This window comes from Drosophila busckii, chromosome X (genome assembly GCF_011750605.1).
Source record: "Drosophila busckii strain San Diego stock center, stock number 13000-0081.31 chromosome X, ASM1175060v1, whole genome shotgun sequence".
NCBI lineage: Eukaryota > Metazoa > Arthropoda > Insecta > Diptera > Drosophilidae > Drosophila > Drosophila busckii.
This window is the reverse complement of record NC_046608.1, coordinates 8,231,240-8,258,313: the sequence shown is the minus strand read 5'-3', so window position 1 is coordinate 8,258,313 and position 27,074 is coordinate 8,231,240. Positions and strand designations below refer to the sequence as shown.

The 27,074-nt window shown below is 40.5% G+C and overlaps 1 long non-coding RNA gene across 1 annotated transcript; it reads right to left on the bottom strand.

Annotated features, from left to right (window-relative positions):
• Window positions 1-298: 298 nt before the first annotated feature.
• On the bottom strand, window positions 299-26,006 carry LOC108605469. The gene is made up of 3 exons (XR_001915381.1): window positions 25,887-26,006; window positions 18,545-18,618; window positions 299-383 (listed from the first exon to the last, which is right to left on the bottom strand). It is a non-coding gene; the product is annotated as an uncharacterized LOC108605469 (long non-coding RNA).
• Window positions 26,007-27,074: the final 1,068 nt, after the last annotated feature.

Below are 27,074 nucleotides of genomic sequence, written 5' to 3'. Positions count from 1 at the left end.
TAATCTTGCTATTGTTATTGTTATTACAGCGTACATATGTTTGTTGCTGTTGTTGTTGTTGTTGTGCGTTTTATACATTTCAGTTGGTTGTTGTTGTTGTTGTTGTTTGTTGATTTTTGGCAGCATTTATTTACATCATCAGCAACTGCCTTTTCAGTATTTTTTTGCGTTGTTGTATATTAAAATACTAAATATATGTGCGTGTATATATTGCGTTAAATAATATTTATAATTATATTTGTTGCTTGGCAGTTTTCGATTAAAATTCTTGAATGTTTTTGTTGTTGTCTTTGGTTGGCTTGGCGCGATTTCCTTTTGAATTCTTGTGGCTGCCCCTTCAGACCTTCATTGTCTTTGGCTGGTTGTTGTTGTTGTTGTTGTTGCTGCAAGCAAATGAATCGTTTGTAGCATATTTAATTAGTCTTTTGCTTAATGCAAATATTTGTTTTGCTTTTGCTTTTTTCGTATCACAAAGCGCAGGCGATTTATGACCAGAGGCCAGAGCCAGGACCAGAGTCAAGGCACAAATGTAAATTAATTTTAATTATCATGCGAACGCCGCTGAATTGAAAAGAAAACAAATTTGCTGAGCAGCAGCAGCAAAATGTAAATCAAAATAATTAAGCTAGCTAAAAGTTTCACGCTGACCTTTGTGCATTCAACTCTGACCTTTTGCTTATATAAATGTAAATTACAAAATTCAGGCATATGGCCCATTGTACTTAGTCACTGAGCTATTTAACTGTTTAAAGCTGCAGTAATTTGGGGCTCTCGCTCACCTACGCAGTGACCTGTCACCTGCCACATGCCACGTGCCACATGCAGCAGCAGCAGCGACGACAACACATTTTTGATGCAACAAAAGATGCCAAGTGTCAATTTAGGCAGCCGCACTCTTGGCCAAAAACGCAAAAAAAATAAAATTTATGTTTTTGTATGCCACGCCCAACAACAAATGGCCCAACAGAACTGGGCACTTGAAGTAAAAAGCCAACGTTGACAGCGTTTAAGACGTTCGCTTGGGAATTCTCGTTCGTTCGCCTGGCTGGGCTGACTGGGCTGGGCTGGGCTGCCAGGGCTGGGCTGACTGTTTGGTTGACAGCGCTAGGCTTTGCCTGTCGTCCTTATCTCTCTCTCTCTCTCTGCTCGCTCTTCAGCGTCTCCTGAGCGCGACCGTTACCCAAACTGTTGTCCTCGCCTGTTCTCGTCTCTTTTCATTTTTGAAATGCAAGCGAAAGCGAAAAAAATAAAACAAAATGCGCTACAAATTCGAAATAGAGACACACACAGAAAATTTCGATTATAATTAATTAAATTTTATATTGTTTTCGCGCCACTGTGCAGCAGAGCTACATGCTGAACTCAGCCCACTGTGGCCAGCCCCATGCCCTTTGACTTTGTCGCTCATTATAAGCGCTCATTAGGCGGCGCTCGCGGCGTCATGTGCCAGTCAAAGCGCCACCCCCAACCCCAGCCCACCCCACCCACAACAATGTGTCGTCTGCTTTTGTTGCAAGCATCGTTGCATCGTTGAGCTTAACAATTTTGCACTCACTCACACACACACGCATGCGAAAATTTATGGTATTAAGAAATTATTTGCAACATTTTGAGGCACAACGCACAAGTGCCAGTTGACTTTGCTGCTAAGGTAACCAGGCCTTTGATCAAATCGGATTGCAGTTCAAAAGCTCTGAAGCTGAAGCTGAAGCTGCTTTCAATGCGCACAGTGGGCTTCATTTATTTATTGACAACTAATCAAAATATGCAGAAATTTTTGTTAAGCGTGTCGATTTTTATATTAAACACAGTCACGCACACTACGTCAGCGTTTTGACGAAGGACGAAGGGTTCGAACCAAAAAAAAAAAATGACTTAAAATTGATTTATTTCTTAATATCTAAATGCGTAATTTTTTTCAACTAATTTTTATATTGCAGTTGAATTAATTATACGAAAAATTATATAATTAATAAAAATTTAATTTATAATTAAGTTGCTATATATTTCAAATATATTTCTAGTTTTTTTGCTTAAAATTTCATAGCGATTGAGTTTCCATAAACTTGAAGTTGTTTTAGTTATACGAAAAATTATATAATTAATAAAAATTTAGTTTATATTTGAGTTTATATATAGTTTAAATATATTTCTAGTTTTTCTTGCCTAAAGTTTCGCAACGTTTATACGAAAAGTTATATAATGAATAAAAATTGAATTTATATAAGCTGCTATATATTTTCTAATTTTTTTTGCTCAAGCTTGCCATAAGCTTGCCCCACTGTGCGTGCGCAGCACTTGCAGCTGCTGCTCGATTTCAGTTTGGCTTAGTTTAATCGCAGTGCTCTCTCTCTCTCTCCCAATCGCCTGCAGCAGCCTCAATTATGATTTAATGGCAAAGCATAAGTTGCATGCAAGCGAGCTCCAAGCCCATTGTTGTTGCTGTTGCTGTTGTTGTTGTTGGTTTTGTGATTTTGTAATTTTGTCATTATTACATGCACATTTCTTGTAATGAGTGTGATTAGCATGCTCAATGAAGTTGAGAGGGTCGTTCCTTGGGCTTCGGCTTGGACTTTGCTGCTGCTTTGAAGTGCTTGTCATTGTTGTTGTTGTGGCTATGTCATCAACATAATCAGCTAAAGCAACAACAAGCTGCGCTATATATATAAGAGAGAGTTAGTGAGTGAGTGAGAGTGTGTGAGAGAGAGAGAGCGAGAGCGCGCGCTGGCGCGTGTGCTGATCAATTGCTGCTATTTCAGTGTAAACAATTCTGTTTGCTGCTGCTTTTTGCAAAGTCATGGCCAGCAGCCGCCCACCCAGCAGCTCAGCCCCTTTTGCACGCCCATGCGCTGCGCCCTATGCACAGTTATGTTGTCCTTGCCGTTTGTCGTTTGCCGTTTGCCGTTTGTGCTGTGCGCGTTTTTAATGTTGTCTACTTTATATACAAGCGCACACACACACACACACACACACACACAACTACGTATATAAATTTCTTCTATGTGTGTTTTTTTTTGTAGCTCGCTTTTGTGCGCTAGCATGAATTTTTCATTTATTCTCAGCTGTGTGTGCGTGTGTGTGTTTGTGTGTGTGTGTGTGTGTGTGCGCCTTACGCTCGTTTTCGTTTCGCTTTTGGCTGCCATTTTGGCTCATTGTCTACTTATTTTGCAGCAGTTGCCGCTGCCGCTGCCGCCCGCTTCGATTGCCGTAGCGCCCATGCCCGTGCCCAGTGCCGTGTCCTCGCATCTAGCAGCATCATCTAGGACGCTCATTGCTATGTCCTCGTCTACAGCCTTGTGCGCCAGCCCCAACCCCTTGGCTTAGCAAATTCTCAAGCCGCCTGTGCTGCTGTGCAGCTGTCATTGTCAGCAGCAGCAGCAGCGACGGCAGCAGCAGCAGCAGCAGCGTTGGCGTTTGCTTCAGCGTTTTCTGCATTTTTTGTGGCCACCAAGGCTCACACACACACACACACGTATTGGTAGTGCTAGCATTTTATTCTTTGTTTTCTTGACACTGCGTCTGGCAAGGCGACAACAACAACAACTTGTCTCTAAGTCTCAGTCTCAGTATCCGTCTCCGTCTTAGCCTGTCTCGTCTATTTTGCTTTTGCTTTGCCCGTGTGGCTGGGCAGCTGCTGCTCTAACTGCTACATAGATTACTCATACGCACGGTGCGCCGCCAAAGTGAAAGTGTTTTCACTACTTTTTGAGGCAGCGCTGCAAACCAAAACATGTTATTGTTACAATTTTAAGCAAAATAAACTTTAAAACAAAGCGCTCGCATTAAAATTGCTTAACAATATTCAACAATTTGTGCAGCCACAATTTTTTTTTAATACAGTAAACATTTAAGTCGCTAAGCGCATTTTACAGTCTCAACTGCTTAAAAGCAAACTCAACTCTTTTGCCACATAAGGCGCTTAGTTAAGCAGATTAGTTAATTGGTCAGCAGCACTCAGCGCAGCTTGCGACTCATTATGCAACTCTTTTGAATAATAAACAAAAAAAAATAAGTAAATTGCGTTTAATTTGCGCAGCTGCATTTTTGTTTACTACTATGAGCAAAAAAGTGGATTTAGTTAAAGGTATAAAAGGCACCCCCCACTCTTTGCTTTGGTTGCAACTGTTGCTGCTACCTGAAGCGTTGCGCCTCGTTATGACAACAATTTGAATATTTTTACTTCAGTTGCCACAAACAGTCGTCGTCGTCGTCGCTCTGTCTTGCTCTATATATAACGCTGTCTCGCTCTAGATTTCCGCTTGGACAGTGCTCATTCGCGCGTAACTTGTTACGGCGGAATCCTGTTGGCATCCTTTAGCTCCAAGGATTCTCTTTGCTGCTGCTGCTGCTGCTGTTGAGGGCCGAGTGCCACTTGCAGCCCGGTTAGGTCACCATTTTTGTTTGCTTCATAAATAAGCGAGTGAGTGAGCGAGTGAGCGCGAGCCAGAGCCAGACACTTGACCATAATGTTGCTTCTCTTCTTCTTGTTGTTGTTGTTGTTGTTGTTGTTGCTCTTGAGCTGTCTTCATTTGCTTTGCCATTTGCAGTTGAAGTGCATGTTGGTTGCTCTAATTAAATTACGGTCGCTTTCATTATGCAATTCACACACACACACACACACATATAATCAAGCATATAAATCAAGCCAAATAACTGTCAACGCTTTCTCTCTCTCTCTGTGTGTGCAACATGCAACAAAGCAATGCCACATTCTGTGTGTGCCCTTGTTAAAAATGTATTAATGCATGTGAGCGAGTACAGTGGGCAGCAGCGCTGACTGTTAACAAACAAAATAATTAACAAAATAATAATTGCAAAAATTCTTATGCAAATATAATTTTTGCACATTATCTTTGATTTAAGCTCATCAAGTTTGATTGATTATGCTAGTAAAATATTAATATAAATTTAATTCAATGACTAAGCTGTGATCTCGAGCTCCCTATACTTAAAATATATAAAATAAATTATAAATAAATCCACAAAAAATAAATAATATCAAGCTGGTCGCTTTTTGAAAAATTGATGCGTTCGCTTCGTACAAAGGAAGCCCCGGTGCTTAATGTATTCAGGATATATCATTCATGTTCGACTGTTCGATGCGCCGTCCTTCAAAATGTTGTTTGGCATTGAATGGATTGGAAAATTATTTCTATTTTGAATGCGGTTTATGGCAGTCAAAAAGTCAGGCGGCTGCGCCGCTTTTGTTCTGTTGTAAAGCTGTTAAAAGCTTTGCCATTTGATGGGTATTGAGTTTTTGTTGTTGTGCTGGTGGTGACGACTGCATTGGCTTAAGCGTCGGGCCAAACGCCAAAAAAAAGGTTTTTAATGCCATTTGAGATTGTTTTTGCTGTTGTCAGCTGTAGGTAATTGAATTCACACTGGGGCTGAAGCGCCAAAAAAAAATGCGCACATTTTTAGTTTTAAGCTATTTGAACTAACTGTGTTTAATATAAACAAATATTGGCTAAATTATAAATTATATAAAAAATTAATAAACTGCAAATGACGTATACGCAATAGTGAGTTTAAAATGCATTACGTATACGCAATGTTAGCAAATTTGAAATAATTTGCAATACCAAATGTTACGTATACGCCAAGCTGACGCTACGGCTTTTGCTTAATTATTAAGATCGTTATGCACATCAAATCTAAATCGATATAAGTGCTGATATATGTTCGATTCCCAGTCCCAGTGTGCTTGTGGGCTCAGCTTGATGAGTTTGTTGCAAATGTCAGCAACCCAGCGGCGGTTAATTGGCACATCAACAGACACGAACACACACACACACACACACACACACACATACATAGTGTGGTGCATGGTAATCAATAAGGCTTTTTATGTCAAATGACAGCAGCGACAGCTTTGTTCCCTCAGCAACATTAGTAGCGCCCACCCCCACCCCCATCCACTGCCACTCGCACTTCTAATGAATACGCATTGAACACGCTGCACACGCTGCTTTCATTATTAGAACGCAAATAATAAACAAAATTAACAAAAACGCAAGTTTGACTACGAATTTCAATATCATTTAATTTGATTTCGATTCAAGTTAAATTACATTGTTGGAGAGAGAGAGAGAGAGAGAGGGAGAGCGCTAAATTTTATGCACTATTGGGCAAGCTCATCATCATCATCATCTGGGGGCTGGCAACATCATCAGCATCAGCTGCTGCTCATTATCGTCACTGTCGTGTGTCCTTGCTCTTTATCCTTTTATTAATTCCTCAACGCGTTTAACTCCCATTCATCTTCATCTCCATGGCTTCTAAGCTTGCCAAGCCAGCCGCTCTCATACCCCGCCCACCAATCATCGCTGCTTCTTACATATTTATCCATCGTAGCCTTTCAGCCTTTCAACGCTTCTTCGCAATTTTTGCCTCATGAAAATTTCATTTGGCTTTCAGCTCAGCTCAGCTCAGCTTCAGCTTCAGTTTCAGTTTTGTTATGTGGCCCTGTGACATGTTGTCAGTGCCACGCCCACGCTTGACTATTAGCCCCGTTAACAAAATTAGCACACACACACACACGCACACACGCACACAGCTCAGGTTTGTGTTTGTTTTTTTGCTGCCAATTCGCATTGACGACGACGACGACGACGAATCTTTGGACTAACCCCTTTGTTGTTGTCAAGGCGCGCGCACAGTGGTGCAGCAAGCTGTATGAATGAGTGCTGTGTGCCACTGTCTTCAATTTAAAGCTGCCACACTTTAAGAGTCAAAGCACCAGAGACTGAGAGCGAGAGAACGAGAGAAAAATTAGAACGAACGAAATGCTTTTGCCATTAAGATGCTGCTTGCCCCATGTTGTATGCCACACGCCGATAACCACACCTCTGCTGCGGCTGCGGCTGCTGCTGCTGCTTCTTTTCCTTTCTGCCTTCATTTTGTTTTTGTGCCACGCTTTGTGCTAACGGATTTGTCAAAGGCATTAAGACTAAATCGCGCGCAAACTGGGCATCAATCAATGTTAGACACACACACACATAGACACACGTACTATGCTTAGCGTGTGTGTGTGTCATGGGCGTAGTCAGGTAGGGGGCTCCCCTGCCCTCTCTACAGCTTGAAAATTCTTTTAAATTGCAAGTCCAAAAACTGTTCAGTGTAGCTGAAGTTTAATATTTAATAACAAAAGACTATTTACATTAATTAATGCATATAAATCAATTAATTAACTCACGATTTAGTGCTAACTTAAATGCATATCAATCACAACTCATAGCCCAATTCATTATTTATTATTTATTTATATTTATTTCAGTCTACAGTTTATTTCTTTTATATATAATTATTTTTTATTATTATTATTTTGCCTTAATATTAAACTTCAATTTGTGTGCTTCTTTTTTTACAAATTAGGGCTGCGAAAAAGTTACCGTTAATCCGTTGGGTTAAGAATTATTTATGAGCAGCTTTTGTCTTTTGCTGACGACTCTTTTAGACTTTCTTAAGCTCAAGGCTCAGCGAAATGAAAATCGAATTTGACTATTTTATAAATTCGAAGTAGCTGTTTGTTTTTAATAATAAGTCAGTGAGTTGCTTGCTGCAGACTTTTTTTTTAACTGTACGCAAACTAATTAAATAATAATTGTTTTTTAAAATTGCATTAACAATGAATTGTGCCATATAAATTCGAAAGTTATGGCTACAAAGTTATAACAATTTATAACAATTTCCAAACTGTCGTAGGCGAAATTTTAAATTAATAAAGTGCGCGCTCGTATCGATTGTTGGTTTAACAGTTTAACGGCCAAATAAAAAGGCGGCGGAAAATTGAGTGGGTGAGGCGCTTTATTGACGCTCGAGACGAGACAAAGACGGCGGCAGTGGCTGCTGCTGCTGTGGGCCAGACCAACAATATGCCAAAAGCCGTCAGCACTTTTTATGTGTGTGTGTGTATGTGTGTGTGTTTTATTTACATTTACGCAATTCTTTTACGCTTTGGTTTTTTTTTATATATAACATATTTTCTTTTATTTTTGTAAGTTTGCCTGCAGAGTCGAATGGCGAAAGGTGTTAACTACGGAGTCAGTTGGCTACATGGGCGAGGACCTAGGCTCCTGGCTCCGGCTGGCCTCTGCTGCTTGCCTCATCATTTTTGCTGAATAAAGTCACGTTTTGCTTATTTAACATTTCGTTGATTTCGCGAGTGCCACGACAGCAGCAAAGTACCGACTGTCCCAAGCTCCCAGGCCAGGACAGGCTGGCTGGGCTGGCAGGCTGGAAGGACATACTGATTGCCATGTCGACACACTGCCACTGAATGATTGCTTTATGGCATTGCGTATACGCCATGGAGATGCCATGAATATATTCCATGCATAAAATTTATTGCGCATTAGTCGCAGCCTACACACACTTAAGTTTAATCTTAATATTTGTGGCTAAAAATAGTAGAGCAAACTACAAATGTATCAATTTAATACACACACACACACACACCAACACAATATTTATATAAAAATATGTGTTTGGTTTATTCTTTCTGCATAATCCTTGCTTATTATTTATTATAGACATTTGAATAGGAACGCATTATAAATGAAATTAAATTTTAGTTTAATTTTTAAGGCGCACAAACAGAAAAGTTTTTAATTAACAAACTTAATTCATAAATTAAAATTTATAAATTTTAGAAGCAAAACTTGTGCAGTTTTTATTAAAAACTAATTTCATTTCATTTTGATTGTTATTTTTTGATTTATTGTTTTGTTTCTATGCACATGGCTGGGAGTGTGTTTAATATTTAAATAAATCTCGAGTGTATGAGTTGGAAATTTCTTAAATTATTTCGCCTTGCTGCGTACTCAAGAGACTTTGGTAGCTAAAACTTTTACTTAAATACACACACACACACACACACACACACAGAGAGAGAGAGACACACAGATACAGATACATTTGCCTATGGATAATTGGGGCGTGTGTTGTTGCATGACTTGCGGCGCAGTTGTTGGCAAAGTTCTTGGCCAAAAGTTTGTACTAAGGTGGCCAAAGCGGCGCTAAGACGGATTTGCTGCCAGTCAATGGAGAAGGGTTTGCTCTCTCTCTCTCTCTCTCGCTCCTATATAGCTTTCTCACTCACTCTCGTTTTGTATGTCTCTGCTGGCAAGTGGCAAGTGTTATAGAGAGGCAATCGAGCGGCAGTTTTCAGAGCTGCTGCTGCTGCTGCCTGATCCTTTATGTGTGTGTGCATTTCGTCCTCGTCCATTTGCCCATTGGGCATTTTTTGTGGCTGCACACACATTTGGCTCTTTTAATTTTTCTGTTGCTGTTGCTGTTGTTGTTGTTACGTTCGCTCCATACGGACAAATATATAATAACAATGAAAGCAACACACACACACACAGCAAATATTATGGAAGCTGGCACAATCAAAAGTGGAAACCACAAAGCGAAAAAACAAAACAAAATAAACACAACGTGAGCGAAAGAGAGAGAGAGAGAGGGAGAAGCTTAAACAAAACGTTCGCTTGGCCTGCGGCAAAACTGGCTACAAAATGCTGAGAGCTGCACGCAGCGTTGTGGGCGTGGGGGTGGCATAGGCTGGCAAAAGACCTGGACCAATGTTTTGGCTATTTGCCTGTTTGACTGGTCGGGCTAGCAATTTAGGCCCACACACACACACACACACATAGACACGCACACACATAATAAATAACTCAATTGCAAGAGCTATTCGCTTCAAAAGTTTTGCAGCTACCCCACCCCAGCCCAGACCCACAAAGTCAGCTATTTGCTGTGTCTGTGTGTGTGTGTGTGTGTGTGTGGCTTTTACTGCCCATGGGTGTAGCCTAAGTACATTTGCCCCTTGGCATGTTTTTGGAAAATAGCTAAAAAGAAATTTAAATAATGCCAGCCACAAATAATTCATTAAAAGAATATCAAGTGTGAAAATTCACACAATTTACAAAATTTATGTACAACGCACAATGGGGCATGCCCCACGGCGCACAGTCTAGTGTTGCGGCATATTTTGCCTTTAATTGAGAGCATTGAGTGCTGCTGCTGCTGCTGCTCTTATCAATAAGCAGCGCTTTATAAATTCGAATGTGGGGGGGCTTGGGAACTAAAAACACACAAAGTAGTTGCTGCCACACAAATTGTTGAGAGAGAGAGAGAGAGCGAGATAAGCACTTAATAGTCAAACGAGCGCTTTTCTCTGCTTTTGCTATTCAGTACTTTGTTATTTGAATTTTGGCATGTGCAAATGCAAAATGCAATCGCCAAACGATGTTCGCATGTCTCTGCCAGTGACACGTACATGGGCTAATTCATACAGAATGCGAAAGAGACAGAGAGAGAGCGAGAGAGAGCGCTGCGTGCAACATATTCGCGCGTAGTTTAGTTACTAAACTCGCAAATGCAGAGAGACACACACGTAAGCGCGTCGTTACTTCTTCTTCGCACATTGCGCATACGACGCGTTGTGCACTTACATGACCTTACACATAATATTAGCAGCAGCACGACTTATGCGCGCTTGCAAAAGTCATGCATATGGATTATGCATATGGCCCCCTATAAAAGCTGTGGCGCCGCCAGCGCTGCAAGCTTCAGGTTAAGTTAATTTGATTGTTAAATCGTTAATCGATTGTCGTTAGTGTTCTCAATGTTCTACACTATTGAGCAGCTCACTCACTTTAGTTCTAATTTAAATTAATTGATATATATCAAAACAGTTATGTTCAAAATTAAGCATAGCTCGCTGCAAATTGTAGCTTTAGGCAGTTAAACTTAACAATAATCGAAGCAAATTCTGTTGCATTACTTAATTTGTTTTTGTCGCTATATGTATATCGATAATTAATCATTTTCAAAGCAAATTCTCTACACAATTGAGCATTTCTTATTCTTGCTTAAAGTGCAATTCGTCAAGTCAATAAAACTCATCGTTAATTATCGATAATCGCAGCTCTTTCAAAGCAAATTCTGTTCACTAGATAAGCAGCAAGTTTAATTCATCGCTATGTATATCGATAATTAATAAACTTCAGTGCAATTCTGTTCACCATTGAGCATTTCTTATTCTTCCTTAAATAGTCTTGAGCGCACTTCTACTTACAATTGTCATAAACTTTATTAAGCACAAAAAAATGTGTTTAAATTTAAAGAGTGAGAGAGAGAGAGAGAGAGAGAGAGATATAGCACGCTAAGTCTTGTCTATAAAATGAAAAAAAAGTCATCGCTGTGCTGCTTCAAAAGTTAATAAGCTACCAAAACTAAAATGATTGATCGAATCCAAAGTTTAGCTGCGTGCAGTTTAAGAATTCTGCTCTGCCAGTCTCGTATATAGACAGTCATATATGTGTATATATATATATAGTATATATATATATATATGATGCATGGTTAGGGTAGTGAGGCTAACTCAGCAGTATTTCTTTATCAGCAGCTCTAAATGAATTTTACGGTCGTGTGTCGTCGTCCTCGACGTCGTCAGCGGCACATGACAAATGTGATGAACGCCTAAAGAGGAAGGCTGTCTCATCTATTTAGTTGGTGCCTGCTGCTGCTGCTGGTGCTGGTGGCTCGACCCTCAGTTTCAGCCTCACAGCATATTTAGCTATCAGTGCTGCTGGCTGCTGCTGCTGCTGTCGTTACGTTTCAGTTCGTCTGTTGCTGCTACGTGAGCGCACGTCTTTCAAGCCTGCGAAATTAAGTATACGCCATGGCTGGCTGTGTATGGCATTGTTGTCGTCCCTGCCCTGCCCTGCCCTGCCCAGAGCACCCAAACCCATCCTCACACACTTAGCAGCGACTCCCACTTGTGCCTGCAGAATCGCATTAATTATTGTAATTAGAAATTTTTCAGGCTATATAAGAGCAGCGAGTCAAGTGACGCGCTGGTATTAAAAATGTGTTTTGCACTTTTTTTTTAGCGCAATTTACGCACTCGTAGATTTTTTAAATTTGCGCGACTTGAGTAAACTGCTTAGCATTGCATATAAAATTAACCCTTAAATCACAAACAAACTGAGCGAGAGAGTGAAGAGAGAGGGAGAGAGAGAGAGAGAGGGGACTGCGATTTGAGCAGCGCACATAAATTCAAGTGACTGCCGCTGATCATTGTTGTTGTTGTTGTTGTTGTTTGTTGTTGCAACAGCAGCTCAAATTTCAAATTGCTTACTTAAAGCAATAAAGACAGTCAGACTGTCAGACTTGGACGGACAGACAGACAACACACACATATGTGTGCGCGTGTGTGTGTGTGTGTGTGTGTGGCAGGCATGAGAAGCACTCAAGCAAGAATTGCGCCCGATAAAGCATCAAAATGGAAAAGAAACAAAGTAAAGTATCAAAGTAAAAAGCAAATGAGAAAACACATTCACCATACACTGAAGCTCTGAATGCCACTCAGCGAGCTTTGTTGTTGTTGTTGTTGTTGTTGTTGTTGCTGCTTCTTCTTATTGCTCCTCTTGTCGCTGTTGACGAAAATTTGAATGGAGCTTTTGGAGGCACATTTTGGCTGCTAACCTAAAAACCAGCGACCAACGACATTTCTCAAGCTCTCGCTCTCGCTCTCGCTCTCTCGCTCTCTCGCATTCTCATTCTCATTTTCATTCTCTGTGTGTGTGTTTTTTTCTTTCTGCTGTTCTCGCTACTCCACTACCCAACCCATCAGCTATCATTCATTCTTACTTAGTCTTTGGCTTTCGCTCTGGTGTTGGGCTTAATGTCCTTGCCTGTTCCCAGTTGCTGTTGATACAATAAATTCTATTGCTGTTTCTTTTTTTTTTTTTTTTGTTTGTTTGTTATTGTTGCTGCTGCTGCAACGCGTAAATATTGTTTTAAATTTCGTCTGGCGCGCAGCAACAAAAGGCAGCCAACAATAACAAACAATAAATGAACCTTAGGCACGAGTGTGTCGCCTATAAACAGTGGGCGTGGCAGTTAATATGCTTTTGGCTGCTGTGCTAAATAAAAAAAACTTTCTCCATTGTGCGCGCAAGTGAAAGCAACAACATTCATTTCAATGTTGCTCCAAATATGTTTGCTGACCCCACCAAAAGTTCCAACCATAAAACTAACTCTCCCCCCCCCACACACACAAAAAGAGAAATAAAAAGGCATAAAACCATATGCTAGCCCCATAATATAGTTGAGCATAGTTGAGAATATGAAACCAGCAGCCACTCAAACAGGTTGCTGAGAAGAAGAAGAAGAAGAAGCTTAGAAGTAGATATAGGGAAGTCACTAGAGAAGGAAGTAGCTATAGAAGAATGTATTTTTATAAGAAGCTATAGAAAGAATTAGTGAGGGAATTGAATGTAGTGAAGGATTATTCATTCCAATTATAGTAAAAACTATAGAACTAAGTGTAGAAGAACTAGAGAAGGGAGTCTAAAATTAACTATAGAAGAAAGTCTGAAAATAACAGTAGACTCTAAAGAAATAAATATAGATGGAAGAAGAAAGGTGAAAGGTGCACTGAGCCCTAGCGTATTTACTTCGAGCCATCTCTAGATAGAACCAGCGAAGAGATTATATTTGGAATGTAATGTGAATGTAGTGAAGGATTATTTATTCTAGCTATAGTAGACACTATACAACTAAGACAAGGAACTCTAAAATTAACTATAAAAGAAACTCTGAAAATAACAGAAGACTCTAAAGCTTTAAAAGTAACTAAAAAAGTAGTGGTAGGTATAGAATGGAAGCAGGAAAGTGAGTAAAAGCTTTGAACTGAGCCCATCTCTAGATAGAATCAGCAAAGAGATTCAATTTGGAACTTACGAACTACAAAAATAGCTTTATCTATAACTTGTTACTGCTATAGATTGAGCATAAGCCATTAGCCCATTAGCCATGTAGTTTTCTTTAGCGTACGTTGTTGCATTTGCAGTTGGCAGTTGGCACTCATACAGGTTGCCGCTGAGCCTTACAGGCAATTGTCGTTGCTAACACAGTTGACATGAGAACTCAACTAGCTGAAGATAATGGGCTGACAGCTTGAGCTGATCTACTGGGCCATTAATAGCTGACACACCCACACTGAGTGGGCAAAGAGTTAAAAGCAAAGTTTTTGGCAAATGGCAAACGCGAAAAGCGCTAAGCTAAATAGCAAATGCCAATAAGTGAGAGAAAGAGAGGCGCATGCATACAAGTAAAAGTTTATTGTAGTTGGGGGGTGTGGGTTGGGTTGGGTTGGGTTTGCTGCTCAGGCCTTTTGTTTTCAAAGGCTTATCTTCATAATGTGAACGTCGCCACTGCCGACGACGACGACGACGACGACGTCGGGGCTGTCTCTGTTGCTTATTGTAAAAGTAACTGATAGCAGAGAGGCACATAGAGAACTTTTTGCCACATGTACGCAGGACTTATGCATATACACGCACAAAAGTATGCTACACATAGCCCACATGTAGCCAGAGCCACATAGCCCAGGCTATGTATATATTGTAGCATACTTTTGTGCGCGCCAGGCAACTTTAATAAAACACACCAAAGCACAAAACTTTCGCCTGAGCATATATTCATAGCAAACTGATAAAATGCAGTAGCAGCAGCAGCAGCAGCAGCAGCAGCAGCGAAGAAGAAGCAGAGCAAAATTGTGGCGCCCACACAGCCATGTCCTTGTTCATAGATGTCCTGGTCATAGAGTTTTTCATGCGGATTTCCGATTAGTGGCAAATGCTTTAATCAAATGTATCGCTCTCTCGCTCGCTTTTCATTTCAACTTGGGCTGTTGGGCTTTGCTGCTTTGGAAGCAAATTGTTTATAATTTACGCCCACAACAAGTTCGCGCACAAAGGCATAAGCATAAGCGCTCTTTTTAAAAACAATGCAACAGCAGCTGACGCCCAGCCACGCCCACAATTCATCTTTTACCTTTTGTTTCAGGTGGGACTTGAAATGCTTTCGCACAAACTTTTGTGCGCCGCCGCCGCCGCCGCCGCTGGCAGCGTCAGTCAGCTTAGAGTTGCAAACAAAAGCCACAACTTGCAACATGCCTTGAGGTGGGTCGGGGGCGGGGGCCAACAAAACTTGTTGTCGTCGTCGTCGTCGTCAGCAGCTGCATTAGCATTAGATGAAGGGACTACCGCGCGGGCAAGCTTAGCAGCAGCATCACTTAGGAAATTGAATTTCCTGGTCCAGTGGCGGGCGAGGGATTTCATTCCCAGGTAGCCATTGGGCAGAAGCTTAGCCCAGCGAAATGCGTGTGAAAAACTTTGCAAATTGCTATACACATAGATTTTTGGCAAACTATGCGCAGTCCCAGCGACTTTCCCTTTTGTATTGTTAATCATTTAGTTTGTTTTTTTCTACAAAAGCTGCGCGCACTCGCTTTGGCACGTGACGTTTCTGATATTCTCTTCAGCAAATTGTCGCATAATTCGCTTTTTCCTCTTTCAGTTCAGTTTGCTTGAGACACAATTGTATTTATTTTGATTTTTTGCGTGCCGAATTGAATTTCAAATTGCAGGCACAGAATGAAAAGAAAGAGCGGCGTATAAATAAAACATAGACATGTTGCAATTTATGCACAATTAACAAGCATAAAACTAAAGAGGAAACAAAGCAAAGACAATATCGATGACAAAGAAACTAAAAGCAACATTAATAGCTCTTAAATTTTAAATAGATTTGCGTATTTAGTTTGACATATAATTTAATATTTTTTATACAGTTCGTTGCTGCTTTTGTTTGTTTAAACAAAGTTGTTCAGGTTCGTTTCGTTCTTTGAGCAGCGACATAAAGTGAAAGCCATTTGTAGGATAATAAAATGCAAATGCAGCTGCTGATGCTAAAAATACCTTTTTACCCCCCCCCCCCCCTACGATAGCTGTGATTGATTTCTAGACATTGAGCAAGTCAGCTGACACAGCCACAAGCCCTATTTAAATTGTTCGTAGCCTTGCATAAACGAATAGAAGGTAAAGCGCGGAGCAATAGCTGCGGGCCCCGTCAGCCTACCATACAGCGTCAGCATAGCATCAGCAGTCCAGCGTCAAATCAGAGCTAAAGCGCCAGATGTTGGCTAATTGGACCGCTAAACAACATGACGGGCAGCAATTCGTTCTCTCAGCCGAGGCGCCGAGCCTGGCAAACGCTTCATTGCCAGTCAATAGGCCCAGGAAGGGGGGGGCGCAGGCCTCACCTCCCAACACCAATAAGTGTATGCTAAGCTCTGTGTGGAGCAGCAAAAAGTAATTATTTTTGATTTATGACTGTCGACACTCCCAACTGAACTGAACTGACTGTCCACCTAACTGAGGCTGAGACTGAGACTGAGAGAGGCTGAGGCTGAAGAATGTTGCCTCGTTAGCACTTATTTGCGAATGAGCAACGCGTCATAAAACATGCTCCCGAAAGATCTCCAACACCACCCCACCACCCCACCCCCGACTGCTCTTTAAACTTACAACTATGCAAATTGCGCGCTTTTAGTTCCCTCGCACACAAAGTAAAGAAAAACAACAACGAGCAACGGCGGCAGCAAAGCGACGCTGCAAATATTCATAAGTGCCAAGGTAGACAACTGCAGCAGCAGCAGCGACTGCAGCAGCGACTGAGGCAGCGACTGCAGCAGCGACTGAGGCGGAAGTTACTGTCACATTATGAATTACATACATGGGCGTTTGTGGGGCGTGGTGCGTTAAATAAAATAGAAGCAGGTAGACAAACCTATTTTAATTATTGTAGCATAAAATGCGGCGCATGCAGCAAAGTTGCAACTTGCACAACACAAGCGGCACTTGCGGCAGCTTAGCGTTGCACAAGCTCAAGCGCTTAGCATCCTTAAAGGCTTCGCTTGAATTCCGTTGCATGCGTTGCTTGTTTGTTAGACACAATTGTGGGCGTGCCGCCGCATTGCCGCATGTGGCAAGCATAAACATGTTACATGTTGCACAAGCAATATGATTAATAGCGCATCTGCCACGCCTGCCGCCTTTTCTTAGAAGAAAATGCAAACAGAAATTCAAAATGCGAAATTCCACGACAATTTTATTTTAACAATTTCAAATTAAGTTTGCACTTGAATGTTGAATTAATTTTGCTCATTTTATTGACTTGACTTGTGTTTAACGAAACAACTGCTTGTGCTTATTAAATAATAAATTTATAAAGTTGCCATCAACTGAACTTTCCCTTTTAGTCGCTTTTTTGCATATCGAACTTTTACTGTTTCTACATCTATTGGGATCGCTTTATGTTGTCAACTTTGGCTGTTAACAAGCTATGGGAGTGACAAAATGTTAACTTGAGTAAATGACATGCGGAAATTGCGTATCCAGTGCTTTTTATACAAATTGCCGCTGTCTGAGGCAATAAACTTCTTTTGACGCGGCGCTCTCGACGCTGCTGCTCTCGGCATTTGATCGATATTGGAAAATTGTTGTCTAGTCTCTGTTTAAACTATCAGCTGACTATACAAAGTTGCAGCAGCCAGCAGAACGTGTGGCACCTGCTTGTGGCAGCTGCTGTAGCGAGTAGCAGCAGCTGCTACTGCTGTGGGGCGTGCGAATAAATAAAAATCCAAATGAAATTGAATTTTTTGGCAAAAACATTTTCTCTGTCGTGTCAGCTGCCACGCCCCCCACAATATACACAACAACGCAGCTATTTTTTAATTTATTTACACACAAACACACACACACACACACACAGGTGTATGCTCGAGCTTTTGGACATAGCGCTGAGCTATGCATGTAAATTTTTGTGCTGGTCAAACTGAGTTTGAGAACCGCAGACTTGTCGAGATTGAAAGCAATTTGAGGCGAACACACACACACACACACACACACATATGTGTTGTGGTGTTGTATGTGTGTGGGGCAGGTGCACGAACGCGAACAGACGTGCGCACTCCTTGGGGAAGACGCTGCGCTCTCATATTTCATAAGCGGCACTGACAGCTCCCCAAAGCAATTGGCAGGCGAGCTTTAAAAATTTAAGCAAATGGGGCTACGGCTTCGAAACAAAACAAGCTAAGCTAAGAGCAAAGCCGCGAACTGAGACGCGAATGAATCGCAGTCGACAGCCAACAACGGGGTGTCCAGTTGCATGAATGAAATGAATGACTGGCAACAAAGCTGCGAACTAACTAACAAGCGAGCTAGAAAGAGAGGCACAGAAAGAGCCAGAGAAAGGTGTGAAAAGCGCAAAGCTGAAAATAAGATGAGACTTTGCTTTCGAGGCCTGTGCCTGGCATTATTAAAATTTACATGCGTGCATATTCTGATTATCCCGTTAAGCATGAATTATTGAAAGCGCAAAAAAATTCCACAGCAGAGATGGAGAAAGAGAGAGAGAGAGTGTGTAGCTCCCGCTCTGTAGCTAAAGTTGCTTTGCATAAACAACAAAAACAACAACAGTAAATCACAATGCGACAAAAGTTATGTTGCGGCTTCCGGCACAGAAGTGGGCGCCCATACCCCCGCGCCCATCCCCCCCAAAAAAAAAAGACGCCCCCATGTGAGGAGCAGCTACATTTCAATTGCTTAATATTCTATGCAAATGCGAGGTGCGCTTAAGCAGTTGAGCTACAAAAAGTGCTAAAATAAATAATAAAAACAACACTTACATTTTTATTTTCTAGCAGCCAAAGCTGTAGCCCAGTGTAGAAACAGTTTTAACCCAAACGCGTTCGATTGTTAGCTGCAAATATATAAAAGAGAAAATTACGTATTTTATTTATAAATCTTATAAATGTGCGTTTTATATTCATTATTATATATTTAATATCGTTGATCGGTTGCTTATTATTTTATTTTTTACTTCATATCAAATTTGTTGCCGATTTTTTTACTTATTACAGTCGTTGGGGCTAACGAATATTTATTAATTTATTTAAAAAAATGTACATATATTATTGGCAGCATTTACATATTTGCTTAGTGAAAAATGCACATTATTTTATATTTATATATTTTTATATTTATTTTTTACTTCTGAAAAGAATTATCAGCCTCGTTTTTTTTTTCTCTTAGCGTTCAATGTTATATATTGTATAAATAAATGCACTATGCATGCTAATTTACAGTTATTCAAAATATATTGCATGTGAGCGCATAAATTTTTATTTTGTTTTATTTCTAATAATTTTGCCAGCAGCTAGTGGGGGGACAGCTCTACGCCCATGTGCACTATCGCTATATTCTAATTCTACACTCACATATGCATACATTTAATTGTCTGTGTGTGTGTGTGTTTCTAATTTCTATATATTTCGTTAATGTCTGAGCGAGCGAACTACAGTCAACTTGGCTCTTTAGCTAGTTTTGTTTAGAGCAAATAAATCAAGACTTCCTTTGACTGCTGCCATTGTTGCTGCTGTTGCTGTTGTTGTTGTTGCTAATGTTGCTGTTAACCTCGTTTTCAGTTCATTTCGGCTAAAATGTGTGTGTGTGTGTGGCCCGCTTAGGTGGCTGTTTTACAGTATTTCCTTCTTGCTGCTGGTTTCCTTTGCTTTCAGCTTCGATTAATGTTGGCCAAAAGCATTGTTCGTGGCTCTCGCTCCTCGCTCCACGCTCCTCTTTGTTGAACGTTTTGTTCAGCAGTCATCAGCCCATCAGCACAAGAATACGGAGGACGACGACTGAATGAGTGAGTGAGTGACTGAGTGAGCAAGCTTGGGGCAAGTTTTGAAACGTTAAGTCATTGGGCAACAACTTAACCACAAGCTGCCCCACAACCGCACCCCGCACAGCAGCGACAGGATGTAGAGTCACGAAGCCATGTCCTAAGCCGCAAGCCAGCGCATTTGTTATGCTAAAGATTCACTTTGCATATGGCCTGTCACTCGCTTGGTCAAACTGAAAAGCGTAAGCTGCTGCTCCTGCTGCTAATGTTGCCACACACACACACACACAGACACACTTTGTTGCCACTTGGCTGGGTTAGCTCAAAGTGTAGCAATCAGTATAAACAACTTTGCTAGTGCAAAGTGTATACACAAGTTGGGCGCATGCCATTTTAGCCAACTCATTGCATATTTATTTACATTCGCAGGCTTCGAAGCAGCATGACAAGCGTTAATCAGCTACATAAATTGCTATGCTTAGTGCAAAGTGTATACACAAGTTGGGCGCATGCCATTTTAGCCAACTCGTTGCACATTTATTTACATTCGCAGGCTGCGAAGCAGCATGACAAGCGTTAATCAGCTACATAAATTGCTATTTCTAGAGCAAAGTGTATACACAAGTTGAGCGCATGCCATTTTAGCCAACTCTTTGCATATTTATTTACATTCGCAAGCTTCGAAGCAGCATGACAAGCGTTAATCATAAATAAATTGCTATGCTTAGTGCAAAGTGTATACACAAGTTGGCTACATTGCAATTTTGATTGAGCTGAGCTCATGTTTATTTAAATTTGCAAGCTACTGTAGCTGTTAGTTGCCCAAGTGTATACACAAGTTGCTTGCATTCGAATTTAAATGAAATTCAATGATACTATGTTGCACTCTCTATGACAGACAGACAGACGAACGAGTTGGCCAATTAAAGTCGCAGTTGAAGTTGCGCTTGAGCTTGAGCTCTGTTGTGGCAGCCACAGCGACTGCGTTCGGTTCGGGGTGCTCCCAACTGACAGCTCTACATATCGCTATATGCATATCGTATATATATCGTTTTTTTTTTTTGGGGCTCCGTTTGTGCGTACCCCAAACAGTTTACCCCAGAGAGCGGTGTGGCAGCCACTTAACATGCGTCTGACAGCAGCAGCAGCAGCAACAATAACAATAACCGCAATAATAACAAGCTATAACGGGAGCCAGAGAGCCGACAGCAGCGATGTGGGGCGTAGCCGCAGACACGAATACACTTCAAGCCAACAAAGCTGGCAGCTAAGCCTGCTAAGCTGAATTGCTGTGGCATGCAACTTTTTGTTGCAAATACTCTACACTTGGGCGCTCTCTTTTTTTTCTTTTTTTTTTTTTGGTTAAGCAGTTTACAGATTTCTGCTGCTATTCAAATTCCCACGCCCACCGCCCAACGCCCGCAGCACCTTTGGCCACGAGTTGGCGGTTACGCATTTATTTCTGCTGCTGCTGCTGCTGCTTCTTCTTCTTGCTGCTGCTTACACACAAACGCTTATTATTTAAAATGTAAGCATTCCCATACACACACACACACACATGTATGTAAACTGCTCACAAAGCTCTCGTTGCTGGCGTATAAAGTTTCGCTGAGTAAATGTTTACAACAATAACAAGAGCGCCAAAAGATAAGCAGCTGCAAACATTTACAAATCTACTTTAATATGCTTAAAGTAGATATAGTATATGACTTAGTTACAACTACAACAACTACAGAGTTAGTTACAATTTTAACAACGCCAAACATTTGCTCGACTTGCTGCTTGCGAACAAATAAAAATTGCAACAGCATAACAATAAATAATAAGCAATTAAATAATAAACAATTACATTTTCATTACTTAATGTAACTTGTATAAATCGCAAAGCAAATTTGAATGTTTAAATATCAATCTTGAATTCCTCGGATCGTACATTTTGTTGAGATCACGCGGCTTGCTCTCCCCTCTCTCTCTCTCTCTGCTCTGTTCTACTTCCGTTTCCGCTTCCACTTTGAAAACTGCAGGTAAACTGAGTAAATTTCAACAGCTAAATTATTTATGGCATTAAGCTGTTACCTCTGCTCTCTCTCTCTCTCTCTCTCTCTCTCTCTCTCTATCTCACGCGCTATCTCTCATAAATTGCTGTGCTGCGTCTAGGCGGTTGCTGCTTCATTTTTATTGGATTTTTATATTTTATTTTGTTCTGTTCTGAGTTTTGCCCTACTCAACTTTTTGTTTGTGCCCCATTGTTGCTGCTACCGCTGCTGCTGTTGCTGTTGTTGGGGTTTTTATTGTTTTGTGTTGCAGCAATTAAAATTTTTATGAGGCAAACAAAATGTTCAACCTACAACACAAAGTGTAATAAAATAATAATAATAAAAAAAAATGGCTCAACAAATTTTCGTTAAATAAAAAGCGCACAAAGGCCAGAGAAACAGGGAAATGTTCGAAAAAAAAAAAGTGCTAATTGGTTAATTGCTGCTGCTGCTGCTGCTGCTGTGTGAGTGTGTAGGTGTGTCTATTAAATTAAATTGTTAAGCTAATGAACAACTAAGAATTTCAAAGTGTGACCAACTTTTGAAAGTAGCTAATAAAGTAATTTAGTAGGGCTAACATGGGTTAAATATAAAATCCTAATGTTTAAAAATATTCATATTTAAATTATTTATAGAATTTTGTAAGCATTTTGCAACCCTAATAAACAACTTCTTCTTTTTTTTAATATACAAATTAAATATAATTATTGCTAATATAAAAACTCGCATAATTTTCATAATTACAAAAGATCAAGCAAATCTAAAGAAAAACTTTGCTCTGCTTTGAAATTGTTGTTGAATTTAATGAAAAGAAAAATGCGATTTGAGCTCTAAAACAAATCGAATCGTTGCTAGTTGCTAGCTAAATATTAAGTATACGCCAGGCAGGCAGAAAGACATGCGACGACTCGGGCTATAAATATCATTGAACTACGCCAAGACGTCAGCTGCTGTACTGCGGCTGCTGCTGCTGTTGCTGCTGCTGCTGTTGCTGATGTTGCTGTTGCTGCTGCTGGGGCAGACAACATGGCTACGTCCTCCCAGACACTTTGGTTGCTCTTGTCTTGCCAAACTAGTTGTTAGTTTAAACTGATTTGCAATGTTTGACATGGGCTATAAAAAGCAATGAGAACGAAAATGGCGTTGGCCATTGAATGTCCCCAGCCCAGTGTCCAGTCCCCCAGCTCTAAAGCCAAAGCAGCAAGTGTGAGCGCCTGGGGTGGGGGGTGGGGGGGGGGGCTGACTGAACACTAGGTCAGTTGAGCGCTGCTTTCAACTTTGCTTTAGTGTCTGTCTCTGCGCTTTCGACTGTTGCCTTTTGCCTGTTTACGCCTCAGTCCTCTCTACTTAGCGTTGCTGTTGTTGTTGCTGTTGCTGTTGTTGTGCCCTCTGTGTGGTCATTTCACTAATCTCTTCATTTTACTCAACACGGCTCGTCATGCTCTCGAGACTTTTCCTTCCATTTTTCCCTACATGTTAACATTTTACTTAGTTTTCTGGCTCGTTCTTGTTGTTCTCAGTTGCCCATACGCCCGCATTGGTAACTATTTTGTGGCCACACCACCCCCCCCCACCCCCAGCCCCAGCCCCATTATTATGGCCTGCTGCTTGTGTGCGTGTGTGTGTGTGTGTGTGTCTGTGGCGTAGCCAACAATTAAAACGTTTCAATTGCAGCCCAGCCCAGCAGCCATAGAATAAGTTACAACTTGGCTAATCGCAGCAGCTGACAATATAACAATTTAATCAAATGTGCGGCCTCCTTTTCGGACGAGTCGAACGTCGATTTATTTTATGTAATGTAATATTTATTAATTTTATTATCGCTGCTCTGCGCGGACTTGAATGCAGCTAAAATCAGAGGCGGATTATTTCATATAAATGATAAATAAGCAATAATAATTATCAACAAAGTAATTAAAAAATTGCAATTAATAACGACCCCACTCCACTAGCAATGTCTTAATATAAATTTGTAGTAATTACACTAATTACATTAAGTAATTTATACAGGCATAGCATTCAATTTCAATTAAGAACATATAGATAATGATATAAGCACAAATCTGGCTAATTCAATTAAGAAAATTATCAACAATTTATTTAATTTTTATATTTATTTAATTAATTCAGTAGCAAATTCACTTGGGTCGCATCGCTTTGTCAATTTTGAGTGCTTGATCTCTTGCTGCATCACATTTTGTTATGGAATTTAATTTAAATTATATAATGCGCCCAAGCCTTTGAGCAGGAGTCAAACGTCAGTCGTCAGTCCAAGCTGACGGACGGACGCACGGACGCACGGACGGGGCAAAGCTTTATCGGCTAATGCGTGTGGCATGTTGTAAGTTGGTTAGTTGTGTGGCAAATGTCAGCCAGCTAGCTGCCCCATTAGATAATTCATGTCAAGAGCAAAGATTTTCGGGTGGTGTGTGTTTCTGATTTAATCACTACGTTTAATGCCCACGCAACGTTGTTATTGTTGTGCTCTCGATGTTGCCACACGCACAACACACATAGAGAATTGACATTGTTGCTGCATTTAATTAAAACCCTAAAATGTAGGCACACACACGAATCCAAATGGACACACACACACACACATACAAAGTGGAACAGTGCAAGGGGCTGGGCTGGGGGGGGCGACACACAAAATAAATAAAAGTGTAGCTGCTGCAATTTTCGGCAACCACAGCCAACGTACCCGCCACACAGTCGAAATTACAACTGAAACAAGTGGGTGCATTAAAGTTGCATGCAACCAACTTTTAAATACACTTTGACTACAGCCGCTGTCTAAATGGAAAAGCAAATGTTTGATTTATTTTAGGTTTTTTTTAAAGAAAATGTTTCATGTGCTAAGTTTGATCGACAGAAGACTAACATGGGCAGAGCACATTAAGACAAAAAGAAAACAGCTTAGTCTAAAATTTCGCCAGATGAGATGGCTGCTGGGCTATAGATCACAGCTGAGCCTCACAAATAAAGTCCTATTATACAAAGCCATACTCAAGCCCATATGGACGTATGGCATCCAGTTGTGGGGTACAGCCTCAACATCGAACATTGACATCCTGCAACGATTTCAAAACATAACCCTACGCAAACTTGTCAAGGCACCCTACTATGTCAAAAACAAAGTGATCCACAATGACCTTGGAATTTGCACTGTAACCGAAGAGGTTAAAAGGCATAGCCTGAAATACCAGGAGAGACTGGATCGACACACTAATTCACTGGCAGTCAACCTCCTTGACAACAGCCAGCATCGTAGGCGTCTGAAAAGACTTCACCCCTTAGACCTTCCCTTTAGACCACCCAAGGAGTGGTAGTCAGAATGTAAAAACCCTGTAAAAGTAAATAGCCATATAACTTAATTATTATCTTTAATTAGATAGATTGTAAATAATTTACTAAATAAAAAAAAAAAATGTGCTAAGTTTGAAGCCCCTGCATAGCAAATTTGGTAGCTCTGCTAGTTTCTGAGTTCTTGTTGCTCATACAGACGCACATGTCCATATCGACTCAAGCCATCTTGCTGATCTGCTTCATGTTACATACAATTTGCACAACTTTATGTTACCCTTGCACATTTTCGTATGAAAAACAACAAAGTGTATAACAACACCCAAACTGGTTGTTAGTACAACAAATTATTCAGTACCTAGGGCTGGACATACAGTCTGTAAACAGTTGAAAAAGAGTGAAAAGAGTGGGGAGCTGCGGCTACAATTTTGTAATCGCTCAAATTGTTGTGCAAACAATTTAACTTTGCCATATTTTTTGGCAACAAAAATAGTTTAACATATGCTTGGCATGATTTAGTAATGAAGCCATAGCCAAGCCCAAGCCCAAGCCCAAGCCCAAGCCCAAGCTCCTGCATAGACAATAGATAATTAAAAGCTTTGCATCTTTGACTGCTCTAATTAAAACTTCGTTCAAAAAGTTGGCTGCAAATTTAGTAATGCGAATCGCAATTCGAAGACAACAGTTACAATCAAACGAACAAATAATATGCAGCTTAAAGCGGTTTATAAAAAAAATTATAAACTTTTTAATTGCAATTGGAAAAATATATATAGCAAAGTAATTGAAAAGTATTTTAAATTAGTTGTTAAATACATCAAATTAATTTTTTCAAAAGTTCCCAATCTCAGTTTGTATCTCAAATTACTTGAACATACTTTTCATTTTTGTTTAATTTTTAATGTGTGTGCAGCATTTAGTTTTGATTAATTCGTTTACGTTTACGCTTTTTTTTTTCTTTTTTCTTGCTCAGCTCAACTGATTTATTAAATTGACATAACTCACCTTGGGTGGGCCACGCGCAGTTTGGAGAAACTTTCAAACGATTTATGTGGTCTTGACTTCACTTTTGTACAAATAATTCTTAGCCAGCGTTCTCTATGTTTGGTTTTAATGATTAATGAGCCTTTGGGGCACAGTTAGTATATCATAAAACTGATGCTGCTGCTAAAGAAAAAAAAAAACAAAAAAAAAAATAGCGCACTTTTTATTATTATTATATTGATAGACCGCAATAAAAACAACACAACAAAAAAAACAAGGTGTTGAAAGCAAACAACAATCAGACATGGGAGCAGAGACACGAAGCCGAGAGCTGAGAGCTGAGAGCATGGGTCGAGAAACTGAAATTAATAGCAACAAGTTGAGAGTTGCACAAAGTGCAATTATAATTAATTTGAATAATATGAAAAAAATTAAAATTGCTGCACAAACTATTGTAAGCGAATTGCCTTGGCCAAACTGCTGTTGTTGTTGTTGTTGCTGTTGCTGGCGTGACCTCCGCAATGACCGTGTAACCATTTTGCAGCTCAGCTCAGAGCTCAACAACAGCAGCAGCAGCAGCAGCTGCAAACAATAGCAACAAAAAGAGCGTCAAGCAACGCTCGAGCAACAACAGCAACCAAAACTGTAGCAGCAATTGCTGCTTTAACTTTTTTTTTGTTGGCTGTTGACTTTATTTATGCATAGACTATATAGAATATATAACATATGTACAAGTTTTTTTAGGCGGCATTTGTTGGCGCCATTTTATTGGCGCTCAACAGCAGCAGCAGCAGCAGCAACTAGAACAACAACAACAACACCAATACGCATAAAACTTATGTAAGCGTCTTTTATTTTTTGTTATTAACATTAGTTTTTGTTTTGGCTGCAGCTGAGTTTGTTGTTGTTGTTGTTGTTGTTGCTGCTGCTGTTGCGGTTGCTGCTGTTGCTTGAGTGTTGTGTTGTGTTGCTGCTGTGTATGTTGCTGCTCCCAGTATTATTGTTGTTGTGTTCATTCAAAGAGACTCACGAGAAAAAAAAAAGTGTAGAAGTCACATGCGCGACTCACACACACAGACACACACACACACACACACATACATACATAGTGGCAGAGACAGAGGGCAGAGACGCAGGCAGAGACACAGACACGGACACGGACACGGTCACGAATACGAGACAACAAACAAACGCAAGCGAACGAACGAA